This window comes from Coturnix japonica, chromosome 11 (assembly GCF_054131305.1).
Source record: "Coturnix japonica strain WE chromosome 11, WE-NBRP24, whole genome shotgun sequence".
NCBI lineage: Eukaryota > Metazoa > Chordata > Aves > Galliformes > Phasianidae > Coturnix > Coturnix japonica.
In genome coordinates, this window is record NC_140673.1 from 14,955,375 (window position 1) to 14,971,658 (window position 16,284).

The 16,284-nt window shown below is 38.2% G+C and overlaps 1 long non-coding RNA gene across 1 annotated transcript; it reads right to left on the bottom strand.

The window, feature by feature from the left end:
* Window positions 1-2,732: 2,732 nt before the first annotated feature.
* Window positions 2,733-8,825, bottom strand: LOC146759028 (uncharacterized). The gene is made up of 3 exons (XR_014932927.1): window positions 8,719-8,825; window positions 7,556-7,694; window positions 2,733-3,227 (listed from the first exon to the last, which is right to left on the bottom strand). It is a non-coding gene; the product is annotated as an uncharacterized LOC146759028 (long non-coding RNA).
* Between the last annotated feature and the right edge of the window lie 7,459 nt (window positions 8,826-16,284).

Here is a 16,284-nt window from a genome sequence, read left to right on the forward strand (position 1 = left end):
AGTTGGTTCTCACCCTCCAGGCAAAGTAGTATAAAACCTCTGGCCTGATTCCAACCCCATTATCAAAGGACCACTCACCTAATCTAAAAAAGCAGCTCTTCATCAATTTATCATTAACAAGAGCATTACAATATAATGTAGGGAAACGGCTTTCCACCAGGGATTCAGTTAATGGGAGTCTAGAGCCACATAACAAGCATGGCAGAAGATATGCCACAGTAGGTGAAGATAATATACATATATTCTACTCAAAGAATACTGCAAATAACTTCTCTACTGTTGATGAGCTTTCTGCAATCATTATTATTTTAATATTTAATTTTAGAAGGTTTTTTGTTGCTTTTTTTTTTTTAAATCTCCTTCTATTTACTGCAACATACATGAATGCAAGATAACCAGTTGCCATTGCTCACTCCTTAAGCAAATGTTTTATACAATTTACTTGGCAATCAGTAGGAGTGTGGAACTGGCAGAATGAGCTTGTACCAGAGCAGCACTGCTTCACAAGACTGTAGGTTTTTGGGGGCCTTTTGTGGGAGCCACGAGTCTAACTATATCACTGAACCACAGCCTCAATTAAAACAATATTTTATGGAGAGAGCAAGAACTGATCGCTGCAAATAATCCAGACAACGGCCATGCATCATTCATTTTTCAAGAATAATTTCAGCTTAAGAGAGAGCTAATATTACACTTTCTTAGCTTATAGGATTGCTGGTCTACATTACTCTGAGACACTTAAATAGAGAATTTGCAATTTATTCCATAGAAAATGTATTATCATCCACCAGCTGTGAGAAATTCATCCACTGCAGGCTATGAAGAATTGTATTGTTCTTAAGTGAAGGTAAAGGAAATTAGGAAAAATAAAAGCCAAAAAATGCCTTCACTGAATGAATAGGTCTAAAGAAATTGCAAACCATGTGGTGCTCACGTCACTTCAACTCAGATCTGGGAGTAAAGTTATATATCTTGAAAAAAAAAAAAAAAAAAAAAAAGTGAAGTGTTGCTGTACATAACAGTTCACCTGATCAGCAAGGCAGGTCACAGCAAACACTTCACCCCAGTGCTCTGGCCTACTGTGCCAGCTCCCTGTAGAGCAGTGATGAGTGCAAGGTTACTACCCTGAACTTCGAAGTGTGCTGCAAGATTGGCCCCACCTACCTGTGAGATCCCCTTCCCCTTCTCCAGCCATGACCTTCCATGACAGCAGTGTTCCTCCAAATGGTGAATCTACCTGCAAACAAGCAAGAGATGCTCCTGAGAGAAGGAGACAACTTTTGGAGAAGCTGGATGCTGGCTACAGAACTTCCTCCCTGAGGAGAGAAAAATAAACACATTTGTAAACTTCCCTGTATGCCTCATCTTTCCAGCTGAACAACTCTCAATTTCTTCAAACAAAGCAGAATTCTAAAAAGTAATCAAAATTATTCCCCAGCTGAGGAGAGGGAAGAGCTTCATATACAAAGCTGCATTCACACACGCACAGCTTTTAGTAGCAGAAAACGTTTGGATGTTGCACTGCATGAGAGTACACAAGAGCACACTGAGACTAAACAACGCTATTACAGTAGTATTTCAGGTTCAGAATTAGGAGAATCAAATATGTATTACACATACACAAGTATCTGATGTTCTTGCCCTTGGCCCCTGTGCATTGCCATAAGGAACTCGTACGATGACACAGAGTCAAGAACAAACTCAACCTCCTAAAAATGTTTTATGCACCACTGGGCAGAGGATATTCACTTCCTTCCAAAGCTTCTGGTGGACTCTGCTAACAGGTTTTATTTAATATTAACTTCATATAACATGTCAATTCTTCATTTAAACTATTTCCTTTCACATGAGGAGGAACTAGCAATTACCATAAGCCATGTTCTGCCAATATTTTCAAGATCCATTTATTCATTCAGACCCAAAACAAGGAGGAAAAACTGAAGGGAAAAAAAGTGGCACAAGAGTTGTGCACAGCAAAACAAATCACTCCATTACAAAGTTTTCGCTTCAACCATTTCAAAATATTTTATTTCAGCTTTTAGAAGATGTCTTTCATGCTTCCATTTACCAGATCTTTCAAACTGGACAAGTGATTTCTGTCTCACTTAAAACTTGTTCAAGCAGAAGACTTAAATACAAGGGAACATCTTCCAAGAAGTTATTGGCACTTATTCCTTCCTATTAACTGTTTGACTTTGAGGAACTGACAACTTCAAACAAACAAACTTTTTTTGTCAGATAAGTCCCAGCCAAACCTAACTAATAATGATACTTGGGAAGATCCCAGGAAAACATTCCCAGTCTTTTTCTATGTTGAACACCAATTTCTATGTGTGGCAATATAAAATCAAAGCTCTCAGGGAGGTAGAGGCCTCATCCGGAATGAGACTTATGACTTCTCTGCTTGTGGCACTGGAGAAGCCCCAGGCTGTACCCTGCTCTAGGAAGCACAGAATCTGAATGGCTTAAGTTGGAGGGAATCTTAAACCTCATCTAGTATCAACCCCCTGTACCACAGGCAGGGTAGTCACCCACCAGATCAGGCTGCCCAGAGCCCCATCAAGCCTGGTCTTGAGCACCTCCAGAAATGGGGAACCCACAGCCTCTCTGGACAACATGTGTCAGTGCCACACCACCCTCTGAGTTAAAAAAAATTCTTCCTAACATCTAACCTAAATCTCTCCTCATTTAGTTTAAAGCCTTGCCCCCTTGTCTTATCACCATCAGCCTGTGTAAAAAGTCGGTCCCTCTCCCGCATGTAAGCTCCCTTCAAGTACTACAAGGCTGCAGTGAGGTCTTCCTGGAAGGTGTGGGAAAATGCACAGATTGCAGCATCTTCACAAGAGAAGCACGATTTCAGAAAACACAGCATCTCTATCAGTTAGATAATGTACTGCAAGAACAGCAGCTGAAGAACTGGGCTGAGAAGATGTAGGAGCAGCGATAAGAGACGGTGATAAAGGTTACTGAAGGTCAAGTACAGCCAGCACATCGCTGCTGGCACGAAATTGCTGCTGCATTCCAGGAAATCATTCCCTCTCATCTTCCTGAGCCTGTCACATCCTATTTCACTTACTGGTTCCTCTTCAAGGTGTTCGTCTTATTTGTCTCCTTGGGTTTGCTGTTTACCACCATTTATTCTCAGCATAATTTGAAGCTCGTTGTTTGAATCCTGTGACTGGTGGGTGAGCAGGGGGAGAGCTAACCTGTGTAATGATCTGGAGAATCTATGTGGGAAGGAGAGAGAGCAAGATTAGTGAAAGTGATTACAGCGGGAGTTGTGATGGGAATATCATTTCACCAGAATGAGCAGTGGGAGACCGGCTGGCTTGTGTTGTTTGTGCAGAGAGAACCAAAGGAGCTGCATTACGCTGTGAGAGCCGTGTCCGGAAGCTATTCAATTACCTGCTGATGAATAAGCCAGAAAGTTGTATGAAATACAGTTTAGGAAGCACTAATGTACCTCACACAACTCCAGCTCTATGGTAATGTTAGATAATTAGCACCAATGGGTAAAAGGCATGAATACTCAAAGTAAAACATTAGCATATATTTAGCAGATTACAGTTAAATTTAACATGAGCTACCTGTCTCTGCTGAAGGAGTTTTTAAACCAGGAAACTCAGCCCTCCTTTGGAAAAAAAAAAAAAAAAAAAGGAAAAAAATAAAAAGGAAAAAAAAGGCATTTTAAGAACTCTACATTTGGCTTCCTGAGGGCTCTTTGGAAGAAACTGAAGCTTGCTATTCACAAAGGAACTGTGAACTCCCTCCCCACCCGCATAACCAGCCTGGGCCTACACACAGGGGGCAATGTGTGGGCAGTGGGCTCTGAGAAGAATGATGTGAGGGAAGCCAGGCCTGTCTCTGCCCAAAACAGCCAGCTCCAATGGCCCTATCATGGGGCATGGTTGAGCCCCTCAGCCATGGGTGAGCATCTCTGGGAAAATGAGTTTAAGGAAGGGTAGAAAAATATTGTAAGGAAAGAGGAGGAGGAAATAGTAAGAGTGTGAAACAAAAGAAGGAATACCAAGGAGGAAGAAGAGATGCTCCTCCAAGGCAGAGCAGATTCCTACACCACAACCCATGTCATGCTGGAGCTGATGGCCCCTTCTTCAGGTTGCTCCTTTGGGCAGTGCTCTAATGTCTCCCCAGCACACCACAAGAACTTTACTGCTTCAATTACACATTCATTCCCTTGAGCCAACAACTATTGTTCCCTGTAAGTGCATTTAAGAGCTTTATTTATTTATTTATTGTTCATTATCCCGCTTCTTAACTTTCTTTCTCTCACTATTCCTCTTGCTGTCTTACTCATAATCCATTGCATAAGATGAACGGGCAAGCCCATAAGTAGCATAGTTTCCCTCCTGTTCTCTGGCCCAAGAAAGACATATTTACAGTCAACTTCAAGAGGCTGAAAAGACAGCATATGCATCCAAAAGCAGCCAAAAATCAACTGAAGTCCTATCTTGGGAAGAAGAAGCTGTGGATCTGGGTCTATTAAAGCAAACCCACAAAAGCCTACTTTTGGGCTTCATTTCTAGGATGCATTTATGAGCAGAAGAAAGTCACTACCTTTCATAACAGAATATTATCTATATTTCAGGATACGCTGTGTATATTTCTGAAGCATTCTCTGAGTGCACCTGCGTTAACATTACTGAGATTTTGTTAGCAACTTTTTTAGCGAGAGTGCTGTGCTTTTAGATTCCTGCCCAAGCACTATTGTTTAGGAAAGTTTAAGAAAATGCCTTTAAGTTACTAGTGAATTAAAGAGCGGAGAAATAAGCCCTCTACTTGTTCAATGAAAAACAACTGAACCTCAAACCATGCTAGAAACAATGTTGAGTGTCTATCATTTCATGCATATTGCAGTACCTGAGTAAAAACATTTGCATCTTCTGAGAATAAAAATGAGAAGCAGCAAGAGAAATAAGGAATCTACCAGAAAAACACAGAAAACTAATGTAAGTGGAGGCAAGTTACAGCAAAAGATACAGCTGTAACATTACTCATGGATGGTGCATTCGTACATATTATGATGTATAATACCTACAATTAAATTTTAAAAGAAATTGTTAAAACAGGGGAGTTTGTCATTAAAGAGGGAGAAAAATGTGTACATTTGAGAATGCAATAATTCTATCATTATCTTGGAATTCTCTTTTTCTTCCGGAGATATTGCAAATTTCTGTCTTGGTTAAAGGCAGAGCTGCTTATAGAGTGGTCTATATTGCCCACATTGTTACAAGAATATTTGTGGGTACTTTAAAGAGATATATAAAGGCATTTTTGAAGAACACATTTTGTTTCTCTTCACATATCAAAACTCACTCTGAACAGTAAGTACTCAGTACTCTTATTCATACTGCAGAAATGGAGATCTAAATTTGATGTGAGAGGAATTCAATGTTTCTTTTTGACACACAGTTAGGAAATTACAGAGGTCATATATCTGACACTGGTTAAAACTTGTATACTGGTCACAGAGGTATCTTGCAGAAGTAAACTTAGGCTCAAAGTCAATAAGGGAGTTTCTGGACAAATTCAGACAGAAACACCAGCCTTCTTACCCAGTTGCTAGAGAGGCTTTCATGAACGCATCCTTTAGGCACTGGAAGGCTGCAGTGAGTTTCCCCAGAGCCTTTTCTTCTTCAGGCTGAACAAACACTCAGCCTGTCTTCATAGGAGAGGTGTTTCAGCCCTCCAGTCATTGTTGTGGCCCTAAGTCAACCGTTCTGTGTTGCCCTGCTTAATCAGGGGGGGGTTGAACCAGGTAACACCCAGAGGTCCCTTCCAATCTAAGCCAACCATTCCGTAATTATCCTTCCAGTACTACATGGAAGATGAGGAAGGACTCTTTATCAGGTAGTGTAGTAATAGGACAAGGAATAATGGCTTTAAAATAAGAGGTTACATTTAGATTAGATAAAAGCAAGAATGTTTTCACTCAGAGGCTGGTGAAGTGTTCACTATCAGGTTGGATAGGACCCTGGGCAGCCTGATCAAGTGGGTGGTAACCCTGCCCACAGCAGGAGGGTTGGAAACAGATGGTCTTTAATGCCCCTTCCAAGCCAAACCTTTCTGTGATCTTGTTTGCTTTCTCTTTTCTTTCTTTTTTTTCCTTTTCTTTTTCTTTTTATATTTTTAGCACAAGAGAAAAATCTTGTGAAGTTTTCAAATTATTTTTTCCCCTTTTTTTTTCCAGTGGTTTTTATGGTTTTGCAAACACCTGCAGTACCTAACACAGAATGATTTTCTCTGTCTTTGAAATAGCATTAAAAGCTACTGTAAACATACACAGTTACAAGTAACTGCACGTGCAGAAGTCCATAGAGATAATAGTTTGGCAGCATTAAGTTTGTAGTACAACACCAACTCAGAACTGGGGTTCAAATACATGCTTTGTACCAGCAAAACATTTGCAAAAGAACAGGAACTTGCTTGCTTCTGAATAAATGTTCATTACAAGAAGAGTGCCTGTATATTAAGCAGTTGAAGAACAGTAGAAAGGTAAAAAGTTAGAGCTAGAAAAGCTAAAAACAGTTTATTTCAGATTTAGACAAAACTTGTAAGCTTTATTCCCAACTCCGTTTTGGTGATGTTTCAGGTTTGGCTGTGAAAGTTTCACAGAATCTTAAAAAAATTACAATACCCTCCCTCCAATCTACATTTTGCACAAGAACATGGTCTTTGCAGATTCAATAAATTATTCATGGAGAAGGAAATATTACTATTAGACCCTGGGGTCTTGGACTCCCCACATGTAAAAGATCTAACTCTACACAATCAATCCAGCAGGATAACTCTGTTATACTCTACTTAACCCACATTGCCTAACAGGGTTTGAAAATGGATTAGTGGATGATGAGCTTGTTTTAAAAGCCATGTTATCCCCTAGAAAAAGAAAGGATAATTCCTACTAGCTGGTTTAAGAAATAAAATTATCCTGGGTTGGAGAGAAAGTTTTCCACCATTCTTACAACTAGCTAAACACTGAGGTACAATGACCAGAGATGGAGGAGTTGAGCATCTAAACAGGTAGCCAAGCAAAAATATTGCCACTAAGCAATAGCAGTCTAGATTGAAAAGGAGGTATCAAAGATGGTTTATTATTGCCTTTTTTCTGAATATCATCTACAACAATACAAGACTTCTGGAATGCCTGTAACTCTTCAGCTTTATAACAATTCATATAATTGAGACTGATATGCTGAGGATATTCTAACACAGTTACAAAGACAGAAATAAAGCTGGAAGTGTATCTGTAAACCAACTGTTTCAGTACTTACTAGTTTTTGGTGACTAGGTTAGCAAATTCCACTGGGATTTTTTGATATCTATAATGACGAGATCCATTTTTGTCACATAAATCCCTGTTCACTATCAAAGCGCTGTGGAATGGTTGTTTTTGATTCTGCACTTGTCAAGATAGCTGTGTTTTTTCACATATGCGTACATTTTATTTGTAATATCCCCTTGCAATAGAGAAAAGGACTATAAATACTTCCTGAGTGGGCTGGGGAGAGGAAAGAAAAAGCACAGGAAAACTCACCTCTGAACACAGACAGCATGTAGAGTCCACGAAGCAGATCAGAGATGTACTCTTCTGGAAGGTCTATGAGGAATCCCTGTTCCCAGCATGTTACCAGCTCTATAGCCTCAGTGATGCCAAGGCTGGAGTCAGGAGTGCTCTACAGAATATAAATTACAAGTCTTCATTCACAAAGGAAAAAAAAAACAACAAAAAAAAACCACATTAAAAAACAACACACCACAGAATTTCACATGCTTCCTGTTTACTATTGAGGAATATTCTAAATCCATACTATGACAGCTTCTCACCAGATGTGAGCATTGAAAGAATAAAAGAGCATTCATCGAAGAGGAGTTTTGATTTTGCAGTTAAGAGGCTGTGAATCAAAATCTGATGCCAAAACTTAGAATATTCTAGACGGAGAACAGAGACGTATTCAGAACTTCCTATGCATCTACTCAAAGACATATTTTGAATATCAAATCTTCACAGCAAACCATATGCAGGCAAGCCCTAGGCTGAAAGATGTTCGCATAAAACATTAGTTGAATAAATTTTAAATAATGTACATTTCTGGATCCAGTAAAGCAAATTTTAAGAGCAGTAGCTACCACCAATGCACATGGTCATTCCAGGGTTCTGTGAAAACACTAAACTCCAGAACTCAAGAAATTTTACATCAGCATAAAACATTTCTCTTGTTAACAAAATGGCAGCATGACAAATATAACGCAGGATTACCGCCTGGCCCCCTTTGCTTAGCACGTTTTCTCTTTTATTCTTCAGTACTTTTTCTCCCAACATGTTTTTTGTTTTCAGTGCTGCTACCTGGCTCTTCCCTTTCAGACAGCCTCTTCCTGACAGTTATCAGGGTTTAACATACTGTACTAGGAGGCTCGTGAATATTGCTCTTTGATTTTTAGTGCTTTATGATGAATGGCTAGGATCGTTGCTGTATAAAAAAAATAAAAAATAAAAATGAAAGAAAAATAGTTTCTGAAAACCTTTGTGCTATTGAATTCTGCCTGCAAACTTTGCAGCATTGAGTTGCTTTGCAACAGGACTGTCACTCTGCATGCTATGCATGCTAGCTGTAACAAAACTCCCACCTAAAAAGAGAAAGGCATAATGTTGGGAGAATAGGAATACGAACAATAGGTTTGAATAGGATTCTTTCTTACATTTTTCCTTCTTGGTTTTTGGTCTCTCTTTTTCTTTTTTTAATGAGTTTTTCTGAGATTTAAGGTACTCTGGGTCTCAAATCCTTCATCATTTCACAACAGGTTTCTCTTCATTACCTAAACAAAAACAGATAGTTGAGAATTAAAATGTTAAACCCTGGAATTATGGTGACTGTTCAGCTCAGCAGAGGAGTACACTATCTTCTACACTGCTTTTAGCAATTTGGACAAAAGGTAGAATAGGAAAAATTGGGGGAATGAGAAGAGTGCAGCTCTAAAACAGAAGATTAAAAGCCTGCCCAAAGCACACTGGCAGGAAGAAAGTGAAGAAAGTATCCCAACTTCTGAACTTCTCTTCACAGAACTATTTGAGTTGGAAGGGACCTTTAAGGGTCATTCAGTCCAACTCTCCTGCAATGAACAGGAACACCTACAGCTAGATCAGGTGCTCAGAGCCCTTTCCAAGTCTAATTTGAACATCACAAAGTATAAGGCAATCATCTCCCTGAGCAGCCTGTTCCAGTGTTTCACAACACTTACTGAGTCCTCAACCCAGTGAAGTTCAAGCAATTTATATACTTGTTCCTGGTTTCCAGAGCTTTCAGGAGAAATAAATCTCAAGAGGACTGGATTTCTCCTTAACACCTGACCAGAGCACATGCAGCAAACTCCACACCTTCTAGAAGCCTTGGCAACATCTGTACCTGGGAAATTCCCGGCAGGAGTAGGGCCATGCTATTACTTTGCGCACATCCATGCAGCTAGAAATCAAGCTTGAAATCACTGCTGAGGAGCCCCTAGGGACATCCAACAGAGCAGCAGGCATCCTGGTGAGAGCAACAACTGATGCCTTCTTCTTAAGCTATAGAAGCACAATGCAGACACCAAGCCAGCAGCTCCAGCTGGCAGCCAACAAACCACAGGGAATATTGTGGGCACCCTGCTCGTTCCTATAGTCCTCGGAGAGGGCTGGTGAAGAGCAGAGCACTGACTGGTCTGTGGAGAATGAGCAAGTGAGGGTTGTTTTCCTTCCAATTTCAGCATGCTTGTATACCCTCCTTACTAACTGGATGCAACATGGAAGAATTATTCAAGCTCATCTGCGCACAGGAACTAGGATAGGCTAACAGGCTCTAGTCTGTACTGCCTCAATGCTACAGCCCCTGAAAAACAAAAATATACTTTCAATCTGGTTTCCAATGCATCTCAGTAAGACAAATCATAAGATGTCTTTCTTTGCAATTCAGCGGTACCTTTTAAAGTCACACACATAGCCAGATTCTGTTCCCCTGTCTGCTGGCTCAGAAATGGAGAAGAAATGAACAAACTGTCAAAATCAAACAGAAATACAGTGTTATGCATTGCGTGACTACACAGCGGGCACCCACGGCACACATCAGTACAATGCTAGTTATGCTTGTCTGGTGTTGTGCATGTAACAGTGTGTTCACCAAAGGTAGCTGATAAAGTTCAGTGGGTAAAGCACAGGTTAGTACCTTGCTCCTTACCAGTGTGTTAAAAGGCTGCGCACAGAAGTGTCATTTCATTAAGCCACCTTCCCCTGTGAAATCAGAGTGCCAGGGTCTCAGATGAATACATGGCTCTTGGCTGTGAGGTCACGATTTCTTTCTTTCTAAGTCCAACTTCTTTTCTCTGTTGTACCAGATCAGTACAACGGATTTAATAGGATTCATGGGATTTTCATTTTTTCCTGAGAGTCTGCTCTATTTATAGGCAAGAAATACTGTCTTGCTTTCCCACCTCACCAATAGTTCTGTAAAATAGCTCCACCTTTTAGGGGTCTACACTAAATTTTTTAATACTATGGAGAATCCTTGATTTGCAAAGACATGCTCAGAGTAGAAGAGCTTTCCTTTGCAACAGCCCCCATCCTTCAAATTCATAAAGTTCTCTTCCCAGAGTTCTAAAACACCCTTCTTTAGAGGCAAAGTTCTCAGAAACCTTAACATTAAACTTTTTTTTCTTTGTTGCGAAGTGTGCACTTTGGGGCAGGAAAGCAAGGAAAATAACAAAAGATTCTCTTCTGAAAAGGGCATTTATGGATGAAATTTCAGTTCATACGTATTAAATGCTTACTTGGAGGTGTTTTAATTTGTTGGGTTTTTTTTTTCTTATTGTTTGTTCATTCTGTTATTAGTATTATTACCGTAGTTTTCTTGTTTTAAAACCAGCAACAATGTTCAGTCTCATATTCAGAATTTTCTACTTCACATTTCAACCTGGAGCATATTTTTACAGTGAAGTTATAAACTCTTAAGAGTTTATCATAAAAAATGTGTGACAACTCCCTAGCAATAACTTTGGATGCCATAACAAGAATGCTATAATGATAAAAATGATTAAATGCTATCATTCTGTTCAAGACAATGCTAACAGATTTTGTGTTAACTGCCTGCAATTAACAGTCTGTCTTTTATTAATAACCTATTAGCATGAATTCTGCCAATAGTTCCGTAGCTTCCAAGCTATTATTAAAATCAATAAGTTCATTGAGTAGAAAGAATGACACAAACATGAAAAGAGACTGTTTCAGAAATATAAATTCCCCTGGAAATGTAAAGTTCAGTTTTAATATAAATCTAAGTATTCTTAGTACAGGCTACCCAGAGCAGGAGAGAAGACAAATTATGTACTAACCTGATCTAACATATCTGCCTGGGAGCACTGAGCATTCAGAATACAACCCTCAGTAACCCTCAGGAGTGCCCTAATGAACTGGCAAAGCAAGATTAAGCTGGAAGAAATTTTAATTTTTTAATTATTTTTTTTTAATTCATGATAGAGGGAAAACAAAATTTGCACTGGAATGGGTTACATTTCTTTTCCAGTCTCGTCATTGTTAATTACAAATAAGTTAGCTAATTGCTAAATAACAACAACAACAAAAAAATACTAATTAGTGTAGTAGCTTTGACATCTGTGAAAATGCAAAGTTAAAACTTAATTAGAAGTTAAAACTATGTTGTTTTATTGATGCGTACTTTGCATTTTTAGTCCTTTAAACATTAAATGGAGGTTTACTTAGGAAGAAGCATTACAATTAAACATTTAAACACACTGCTGATTTTCCCCTCTAGTTAGTGATATTCAGCCTTTCTACTGAAACAGTCACAAGCAAAGAAAGCAAAATGAGAAAGCTGCAAATACGATCAAATATTTCCACCTTCTTTCTAGAGTAAATGATTGCCTCACAATAGCTACTCTTCTTATTCTGGTTTTATTCTTTTCATTCATCAGCAAGGGAATTCATATGCCCCAAACCCCCCAACAATGATACTCTGCTAATAAACTCTTACTGCCTTCTTCTATCTATCAAAACCACTGTATAAATCGCTGGCTAGGAATCTCACCACTCAGACACACGTACTGCTGACTCCCCATGGGAGCAGTGTGCAGAACCCTGTGCCAATCAGCAATTATAAGATAATGGTAATAAAAAGCCTGAACCTGGGAGTTATTCAGTTGCTCTGCCAACTCTTCCAGGACTCTTTCACATGCCCATGAATTAAGTAATTAACAGAATAATTTATTACTCAGTTTAAAGGATTTCCATCTCTCTAGTCAGATCTGACAATCGCCAAAATTCACCTCTTCATTAGAGAATGCCAACTATTGGTCCTTGTTTCCAAAAGACAAAGAAATCCATGGAATGTTGCTTCATAGTTTTTAAAACTGCCAAAATTGGAGCATCACCCTCTAGTGCAACACACATCTTACCTTCCAGAGTACCATTAACTAAAGGGTAAATTCACAAGACCTGGAAAAAACAAAGCTGTGATTAAAGCAGGATGTGGATGATTTTCACTCTGAAAAATAAAGGATTAATCTGTCTTTTACCCGTGACCCCTATGGTGCCAACACAGCATAGCCTAGAACATTTTGCCTACAGAAGCTGGATGATTTCTTAAAAGAAGCAGTTTTAAGCACTGGTGGCAATGAGCATTATCACTCTAGTCCACAGCCCAATCTGCAGTTAAGAGATGAGCCTTCAAACAGATTTATAACCTAGCTGATACGCAGTATTATGGACTCATTTGCATTACAAGTACACATTGTCTTTAAACATAAGCATGAGAGGATACATTAGTGGAAGCAATGCCTACAATACTATTGTCATGGTGGTCAAGGGAAATCGTGTTCAACTCCATGGATTAAACCCTTTTGAAGAGCATTGCTTTATATCTGTGCTTCAAGTATTCTTCCTATTGTAAGAAATTTTGTTAGTTCTCTTTGCAGAAATTGAAGGAAGGAATCAGCCAGATTTGCAAAGCAGAAAAGTTAAACAGAAAAGAAAAAAAGGAAACAAAACAAACAAAATAAACCAAACTCAATTTAGGACATATGTTTGCTTTAGAAATGTGAAATCTTCTTCACTGAAGACCTTTAAGAACAAATAGGAAAAACATCTGCTGGGAACAAGACAGGCATTCACATGCCTGCCTCAGTTCAGGGTTGGTGATCAGCTGTTCTCTCTCTTTAGACCTATCCAACTTGCTTACTTTCAGAGTTTCAGTACTTACAGTACTATTCTGTGTTCTCTTGGTCCAGTCACATCACTCAGATCAGTCATATGGGCCCAAATGATCCTGTGACTTTGAGTTGTTACTGAGCGGGAGAATGACTCAGAAGAACTACTGTTAGGTCTGAGATAGTTGACCAGCCTACAGGGGTGGCAAGGAAGGTGTTTGTAATGAAACAAAATCAAATTGCAGAATCTCCACAACAGACTGAGCCAGGCTTTCCTGACTTTGACAGAGGAGAACTTCTTTACATTTATTGGTGGAGGCAGGAAAAAGGGGCTTAGAAGAATGACAAGTTTGTTAAATGTAAATGGGAAAAAAAGTTATTAGAAGAAAAGTGAAAATGTAGAGCATATCACTAATAAAAACGTGACTGAAAAGTTGTATTGAAGGATAGCACAAAGAAAAAATTGTGATATCAATTCATAATACATCATGCAAGTATTTTTAATGAAATTTTTTTTAGACCATATCTCCTATCCTGACATTTATTATTTCAGTGATTTCAGATGCTCTTTCCAGGATTTCTGAGGAGAAAAAAAAGAAAAAAAAAAAAAAAAAAGAAAAGAAAAGAAAAAAAGAAAGAAGCCATTCTCAAACCTTGAAACAAATTGGCTCCCATATGTAAGTTTAAATTATCCATCACCCTGTAGGAGGACTCAAGTAAAATCGAAGGCCATCTTGATGAATAATCAAGGTAAATTTGTCACATTTTTTATCGTGCTGCATGCTTTCAGAGTTTCATAAAAAGATCCACATAATTAGTTTACCTTACCAGGAAAAAAGTTGAATGACAAGGTCAGGCTCTTGCCCTTTCAGTAAATTAGAGAAGATTGCCATAAATTGCATAATATAATGAAACACCAATTTGCATATTTGCTGCTATATTAAAAGGGATCAGTTTTAGCTCGCAAAGCAGAACAAATAAAAACATGCATTTTAATAACTCAGATTACTCCCAGGAAGTGACCCTCAGCAGAAAGCCTGATTATCACTACTTAATTAGAAGCCTTGGAAATCTAAATCCTCCTTTAAATCCTATTCTGTGTACAGTGAAAGATGAAGTCGTGAGTTTTGTCTTAGATTCAATATTTACTCTTTACTAATATGTTTGCAGGGGAGACTTTCCAGGCATTATGAAGACATGCAAAAAATTAATATTCAAAGAAAGAGTGCATAAAACCTGTGTTGGTTTGCAGGTGCAAAGCAATTAACAAGCTGGCATTTCCAGAACTTTTAATTAATTAATTAAAAATTCAAAGCTGACTTTCATTTCTTTAAATGTTTGAACATTTTATCCATCAATAATGAACCGCTACTTACTGCTGTGCTACAACAGCTGGTAAATAAAAAACTTAGTCCAACACTGTTAAAAAAAAAATGTGCATAGGAATTTCACGTTTTGCTTTTTCCTTGCAATTTAAAAATGCAATATTTAGAAACTCCGTGTGATGTGGAGGTGATTCTTGTTAATCTATTTAGATGTAAAAATAAACCACATTCTATATTATGATTGAACCCAGAACAGAAACTAAAAACTCAGATTTTTCAGTATAAAATATTTTTGGGTATAATTTTTAGTTTAATTTTAAAATTAGATTATGTTTGCTTGGGAAGTCAAGGGAGTTTTCTTAAGAATAAAATACTCTGTTCTGATCTTTAAAGGTTAAAATTATACTATAAAATGAGATTTTGAGTAATTTCTAGCTGGCTCCAAATAATAAATAGAGAAAGGTGCTGTGATTAAGTCTACAACTCGGTATCTCCTGAATGATAAATGTATTGTTCTCAGCAGAAAGACTTTGGCTGGTACGTATTTAAAAGACGCTACTATTAATACACTAATTAAAACATAAATACAACATTGCTACCTCACTAGGCATTCACTCAGCTGGAACTAACTGTATTTGCTTAATCTACAATTTTAGATGTATTAGCAAAAATAAATGTTGGTGAATGTAAGAGCCTGATTACATATCTTGGGTAAATTGGTGATAATGAGTCAAGAGACTTTGTGTTCATTCACATATATTAGAATAAGAATCATTATGAAATTAAAGCTAAGATTAATCCTGCTAATGACACCATGGAGCATCTGGGAATAAGATAACCCAGATGTCAAATTCGCTGTGATACTGTGCTGCTATTTGATAGAGTAACCCCTTGAAGTGTTCTTGTAAGGCAGCTAGCTGGTACCCCACAGTCCCAGCACTTGAAATGCAAATGAGTGACAAGATAGACTAATAATGAGAGCAGATTCTAGCAGTAAGGAAAATGAATAAATTAAAAAAAAATCTGAACCACTGATAAGAACAACCAGCAGGCAACCCAATGTCCTCAATTAGGGTGGATGACATCTGCAGTGTATTTCTCTCTAATAAAGCCCTCACTCTGTATTCCAAAGCACACGATTCTAACACTGTTAACATTTTAATGTCTTGGGCGTGCGTGGTAACATTAATTACAAGATGATTTGGATGACTTCTGAATCTCTTTTATGTCTTCCACTGAGTAAAAATCTGAGTTGCAGCTTTGATATCATAAATAAAATGTAGAGACCTGCCAAGCATTAAAGCTCTCCTGAAGTAACTCAGATCTGCTAAGTTACATTAAACCTTTATAGCTAAGTAAAGAGCATTCTCTATGAATATAAAGAAGGTCAGCATCTATACATTTTAATGGCAAAGTTTTACAGATCTCCAGTACTTCTCATTACACTGGAGTAGTTGTTGTTTCTAATTACTAATGATCTTAATCTAATGTTTTGTTGAGCTCAATTTACCTTCTCTGAAGCACTTGTTCAGAAATTTGTACCTGGACATGGTGACTTGCTTCCTTCATTCCCCAGCTGTGAGGAACAGGAGATCTTCTTGCTGACTGCTCTGCTCCTCATCTGAAAATAATCATAAAATTTAAAAAATAAAAAATAATAATAATAAAAAAAAGAAAGCAATTGTCAGAAAAACACTCCTAAAATAAATGGAGCACCTGGAGCACCACCACCACCCCTGCATCAGCCATTTAG